At 47.5% G+C, this 6,778-nt stretch overlaps 1 long non-coding RNA gene across 1 annotated transcript; it reads left to right on the top strand.

Annotated features, from left to right (window-relative positions):
• The first annotated feature begins 6 nt into the window (after positions 1–6).
• LOC121024127 (uncharacterized) lies at positions 7–5,204 on the top strand. Its single transcript, XR_005787615.1, has 2 exons — positions 7–303; positions 3,872–5,204. It is a non-coding gene; the product is annotated as an uncharacterized LOC121024127 (long non-coding RNA).
• Positions 5,205–6,778: the final 1,574 nt, after the last annotated feature.

Raw genomic sequence — 6,778 nt, 5'->3', positions numbered from 1 at the left:
GGCGCTCCCCCCGCCGCCCGCCGCCCGGCCTCGGCCGCGCTGGATGTGTGCGCGGCGCTGGCGCTCGGCCGCCGCCAGCTGCTGCTCTCGTACGGATTTGGGTCCCGTGCATCCGCTTTCAGACTTTCGCGAGGAACCGAGGACAGACTTGCGGACGCAGCCCGGTCGGAGTTGGGCGTTTTCTCTTCGTGTGTTTGGCCGCTTTTTTCCCCCTGGTCTCTGCCGATCCCCCATCGTGAGCCCTGCTAAGGAACCAAACCATGAACTTGGGGCTGACAGGACCGCTTAACCCTTTGCGACCAGGTAATGCAGCCCCGGGGGGCGCGGCTCCCTCGCTCGCCGCCCGCGCTCGGAAGGGAGGCGGCCGGGTCGGGGGTCTTTGTTGCGGCGGCCGGGCCCGCGGGCAGAGGTGGCAGGGGCGGGCGCCTCGCGTCTGGCGCGCCCGGGCCCCCCTTCGCCACCCCTCCTCCCTCTGCCCTCCCTCCCACCCTCCCTCCGCGGCCTGGCCGCCCGCCTTTGTACTTTCCTCCGTGGGCCGGCCGAGCTCGGCCGGGGAGCGGCGGCGCGGACGTGCCCGGCAGGGCCGGGGGGCCGCAGCCGGCCCGGCGCCTCCGGTCCCGAGGGGCTCCAGCCGACCCCGGGGCCGGGGCCCGGGCCGGGGCCTGCGCCCAGTCGGGCTGGAGACCGAGGCGCGGCGTGGCGCTGGCGCTCCGAGCTCGGGATCCCGGCCCGCACGCGGTGCCAAGGGAAGGCAGAGGAGGTCTGGGCTCGCGATCGGCGGCAGTCGCTGGAAGAACTCGCGCTTAAGTTTCGAGGAGGCTTCTCTTCTTCCCTTGTTGGGAAGTCCGTCTTCCTGCGGGCGCGGGTGCGGAGGGCGCCCCGGGGTCTGCGGCCGGAGAGAACGGAGGTGGCCCTCGAACCCGAGCGGCCGCATCCCACCCCCGTCTGCGCGGAAGGCTCGCATGCCTTTTCCCATTCTCGGCGCTCTTTCCTCCAGTCTGTTTGCCTTATTAACTTTTCCCTAAACACCAACTACGGCCTCTAGTAATTTTTTTAGTATCAAAAAAAAAAAAATCTCTCCCTCCCCCCCTCCCCCCATTAAAAAGCAGCCAAGAGAGAGCTTTGTTTTTCCGTCCTTTTTAGACGCAGCCACTTTACGCCCTCACCCTCCCAAACCGAGCGAGGGGCGTGAAGCGAAATGAGGACAAAATGTAGAAGTCCTTAGCGTGTAAGGGTGCCCCTGTGTTAAAAAAAAAAAAAGTAAAAAACCGGCCAGGAAAATGGCCCAGGTAGTACAAGGAAATGCAGACTTTTTTTTTTTTTCTTCCAAAAATCATGAAAAAGAAACCGTCCGCAGGATAAAGGGCCAAATAATTTACACAGATGCTTTAAACGCAGAAGTCGAATTTGGAAAGTTGGTGGAGGAAATGTAAAGGATTTTCTCGGAGTTTCCACTTCAGACTTTGGCCAGGAAGCTCCTGGCTGACTTCTCAGGACGGTGGGCCGCCATAGTTTCAACCACCTGGGTGGGGAGAAGGAAGGGACCCAGAATCATTTCATGATGAGCCAGTGTCCCATCGCAGTGTTTTTCTTTGGGGTGTTTTCCTGCGGAGGCTTATTTTGAGGCGGCCCCTTCCCCAATCAGAAGAGGCATCGTTTCAGGCTTTGTGACACGCATCAGAAAATTAAAGGGCTCAGCTTTTATTAGCAGGCACACTCCTAATCTTCTCTGAATATCCTGCCAGACTTATTTCCTTAATAACTTACTGGTTGGCCGCCTCATAATCACTTTTTCTAAGTTGGCTTCAGATATAAGGAACACTTAACCGCCTCCTTGAGAATAGCGAGTGTTGTGTAGAGCCGGGGAGCCGACAAAAGGCCACAGCCCCAAGGAGGTGTTTCAGACAACCGGAGGGCCTGTTAACCTGCAGCTTCTATCCTGTGTGATCTCTCTCATACACCCACACAAATAAAAAGCTCAATCGGGAACCATTCCCTTTCCTCACCCACGTTCTCTGCATTCGGGGTGCATTTGCATTTATTGTCCTATTTCTTTGGGCCAATTGGACAGATTTTAATAGGTAATCCCTGTGTCCGCAAAGGTGATTTCCGTTTTAAGATGATGTCATTAATGGAGTCTTTTTCTTTCTTTTAAACATATCAGCCGGAGTTTGTTTTTAAAAGCCATGAATTTAACACAGTCCTTCCAGTTTAAACTAAGAGACGCTTTTTTTCATTCAAGAATGGAGACACAGGCTTATCTCTGAGTTTTTAGCAGGGAAAACTCACATTCCTAGACATCTCACCACAGATAGCAATATCACAGCACTGTTACTGTAATGTTTGCCTTTATTAACAATCTTTCTGATTTGTTTAAGGCATATTTTGTTTCTTTCTCCATGCCACACTTTTTTGGCAGCTTATTTTCCTGAAAAGCTATTGTAGAGTTTTATTTAATTACCTCTAAGGTGTCAGGAAGGACTTTGGCATATTTTTTATTCATACAAAAAAAAATTTTAAAGCTATCTTGGGTTTATTTTAAACTGTATATACATGTGTGTGCAGGCCAATCCCTGTCTTACACATACATTCATTTTTTTCCCCTTGACCTATTAATTTTCTGAACCACCTCTACAGTAGGGAGGTTAGGAGGAAAATAAAGGGGGGAAAACTCATAATAAAAATATTTTTTGTCTTTCTGTATCCCTTGCATTGAAAACCAGAATATGTTCCCCAGGTATACATACGAATATCTCTTTTTCATCAACATAACACAGAAAGGCTAAATTGAGTACCTTCTTTGTCCCCAAAGTCAGCCCCCCCAGCCCCAGAGTCAGGGAATATGCTGTACTTGGGATATACCCTCTCCCCAATTCTTATAGTTCCTTCTATATTTGTTCAACATGCTATGCTTTGCTTTGCCAAAATATGCATCTCTGTGTATACAGTGTGAAAGACAAATGATTTACAAGGGTTGCATGGCAAGGGTTGCAGCATAGCCATTGTAACTTTAAATGCAGGTCCATTTTCAGATTACCGTAGTGGGGATGCTCATGTTTACTTCAATTGTTTAATTTTTTCTAGAAGTTCTACAAATATTCCGTGCCTCTACAGCATTATGGCATTTTCCTCCAAATCAACTGTGTGTTTCTTTTCCAGAACATTAGTGTATAATTTACCCTGGCTTTACTCTTGCTGTTGAAACAGGTTTATTTCACTTTCCTCAAGCCACTGTAGGTAGTAATTAGCAGATACGATTCTAGAAAATGGGAAGGATGTAACGCTTGTGGCGTGCATCGTGTCAGGTTCGGGGGCAGGTCAGCTTGCTTCTGTTTCAACACCAAGGTCGTCCTGGTTTGCTAGGAAGAACAAGGATCTCGAGGTCATCAGCTGAATCTTTAAATTAATTTCCGGAAGTGCTAGCCATTACTTTTTAGTGGGGAAAAGCATAGCGTTAAATAATAGGCATTTCTGGGTTGTGAAAGAACATTGAAAAATAGGCATGTCTGTACATCTCAAAGAAAAAAAAGCACCATTTCCAAAATAATGATCTGTCAACGAAATTGCAAAATCATTATGTGAATGAGCTGAATCGCTTTGTGTATCATCTCATAGAAATATGTTTTGCACAGATAATATGTCTAATAAGGACACGTTTTTAAAATCAGATTTTTTCCCCCAGCAAAGAGCTGCACTGCAGGTCTGTCTCGTGCAGTCAAATAGCGCCACCTTATGGACGATTGGGGGAAATTGCTGCTTTCCCTGTCAGGTTTTGCTAAAAATGTAGTGAACTGGTTGAAAATCAGTGATGATGGTGATGACAATATTAACGACCATAATCACATTTTTTTCTCCCTTTCTTGTTTTTCAGGCATCAGATGCCAGCTCTGAAAAGCTCTTCAATACTGTTATTGTAAACAAAGGTAAGACACCTTCGTTCTGAGCAATGGCTGATTTTTGTATTTGTTTCATTGTCATTGCCTAGAAAATCAGAATAAAAAACAAACGGCCTTTCATTTTTCACTCTGGAGCCACGATTCACCCTGTGTGTTTTTTGCCTGAGACAGATTCTGTATGCTTTGGTGTTGTATTCCAGAATGGTTTCTTTTTGAAGAATACGCTGAATCCTTATTTAAATTGCTTTGACTAAGAAATCACTGCTATCTATGTGAGTTTAATTTAATGCAGGAAGCGGTAATGGAGAATAATAGTTCTCAAAATGCCTTCACTTTATTGTTACTTATCAACTACCCCGCAGTCGGAGAACTATAAATAGAACTATAAATAGCTGATTCGTCCTGCAGACCCTGATAACCAGTGGATGTTTAGTACGCACTGGCTTATGGTCATAAACCAAGCCTCAGTCTGCTGTGGGCTTTCTGAGAAGTTCATAAATGAGCAAGAGGGCAAAACTTAAATATGTGCTGTCCCATTAATTTCTTCCAAACTGCAATATCAGACTAAGACGGGCTAATGATGTAACAGTGCATTAAGGGAAAACCTGTCCTCGATCACTACAGTTTTCATTTGTAGCAGTGTTGTTGGAAATCACGGAATCGAAGGGAGTCTCCCCAATCACTGCCTTCGCAAAGGTGTATAATTGGAAAGGTATAAATTACATACACTGAGTGACTTTCTCCCCTTCGCTGTGGAACCTGATTTGGGTGCTTGCATGGTCGGTACTAAATACAGACGGGGTGCTGTCTGTGGTAGTCTCCTGCTGTTGTTACCTGGGACCAGTACTTGGTACAAGTTACAGAGTGGGGCCTCCCTGGAGTGGAGGAATTTGAAGCCACTTCCACATCCGCTTAGTTGCCTTGGCCAGCATTTTTGCAAGCTGGGTTCAGTAAGACACATTTCCAAGTGCCGGGTTTTTGGTTGTGTTTTTGTTTTTTGTTATTTGTTTTGTTTTTTTGTTGTTGTTTTTTTTTTTTTGAGCTCCCAGATTATTTCAGAATTTGAACCCAACTGCCATTTTAAATAGTACATTATGTTTAGAGTTCCCTTGAGGTGTCGATGCTAGTGTGATGGCTGCTACTCCCAGAATTATTGTCACATTGAGTTTTTATCTTTTTTATGGCATGATGGATGGAGTATTCCGGTTTTATATGTCATCATATTTTTTGATGGACTGGAAGTTTGTATAAATTTGCTATCCATGAGGCTAAAAGCCCAATAAAAGAAGATGCTTGTGGTTCATAGCATGCAGTGCTCATATGTACAAATGCCTAATTGTTTATTGCTCGTTTTGATGAGGGAAGGGGATGGGTAGACACGGGTGGATCCAAATCTGGGTGAGAGAAGGGGGTGGAGGAGGAGATAAAAGTTAGGACAGGGCCTGGAAAGGAGGTCTCGGGTGCCCCCCGCTCCACACACACACACAGGACCCTCCAGCCCCAAGCTTCCCTTCTGCTTCTGCTCATTGGCTCCAAAAAGCTTTGGAATGTGTGTCCCCTCTCTGGGATCAGCCCTCGAGTGGGAGCTGGCGCCGTTCCGGGACCTGCGTTGAGGCCCTTGCTGCCCTCACCGAGCTGAAAGGCTCTCTTCGGGGAAGTTGAAGGGTGGTCGATGAGAATGGCTCCCCGCAGCCCCGACTCCCCCACCCCTGCCCCCCTTCCCTTTTCCAACCAAACGTTTCCCACATTCTTATTTTTGTTTACTTACAGAGTGTGATTTGTGGCATCTATTTGGTTGTGAATAGTCATCCCCCTGACAGGGTGCCTTTCTTCTGAGCTGCTTTTCTGGGGGTGATTTAGTTGCCTTGAAAGGATTAAGGTTTCTTTGTGTGCACTAAAATCAACATAGGCTTTTTCTAAGCTTTGCTTGGGAAACCATACACAAATAAGCATTTTAGTTGATGGCAGATTATTCCTTTGCCCCTTATTTCCATCAAAATGGCCTTTCTTTTCTCCTCCAGAGTTTCCCTTAATGCCTTATGCTAATTCCTGTTGGTAACATGAATGACAAGAGAGGAATCAATGCAAATCCAGGTGCGGCAAAGTCGACTGACTGGTACCCAGCACCCGCCCTCCCCCTGGAGAGAAGGAGATTAGGGGGGCGGGGGAGGGGGGGGGAACGCTTGGGGGCAGTTTTGTTAAGGGGATTAGTATTCAAACTGCTAAATATCAGGAAAACAACTTCAAAAAGAGATTCATTGTAGAGTGATAACGTCGATAATTGCTTCAAGACAGGTGCCGGGGTCTCGATATGTGCTTGTGGTCTTTGCTCTGTTTTCACTCGGGGTAGTGGCAGTGTTTACTGGACGGACGGTTGACAAGGCCTTCAAGGAACTGTCAGCTTTGTGCACGTCAAGTTCAAGTTCTCCTGCAAAGCGGCCTGCCTGCCCGTGCGTCAGGTCTCCCATCTCTGTCCAGTATTCTTAGCCAAGAGCAATAAAAAGCATCGTAAGAAAGGGCACATTTACACCAGGTAACAAACACTGCTGGCAAAATCTTCAAGGCTTCAGCTTATCGAACAGTCTAACGAGAGTGCAGGGAATCTGACACGTGTGTGTCTCCGCCTCCAGATGTTTAAAGCTGCATATCACCTCCCCCTCCCGGGACTCCCACGGTGTTCTGGCCTTAGAGAAGCCTGGCTTTCAGCTGCTGGTGAGATTATGCTGCTGAGCCTGGTGGCGGGCAGATTTGGTCCATAAAATTTCACCGTGGGAGGGCAGTGCTAATCTCACAAGCTGATTGTGGCGGGGGGGGGGGGGGGGGGGCGGGGGCAGAAAAGCAGCAAGAAAAACAGATAAATAAAAAAAAAAAAAAAAAAAAAA

The sequence above is a fragment of the Herpailurus yagouaroundi genome, unplaced genomic scaffold (assembly GCF_014898765.1).
Source record: "Herpailurus yagouaroundi ecotype Mexico unplaced genomic scaffold, PumYag 57267, whole genome shotgun sequence".
In the NCBI taxonomy this organism is placed as follows: Eukaryota; Metazoa; Chordata; class Mammalia; order Carnivora; family Felidae; genus Herpailurus; species Herpailurus yagouaroundi.
The sequence above is the reverse complement of the archived record's forward strand: the minus strand, read 5'-3'. Positions and strand labels throughout refer to the sequence as shown.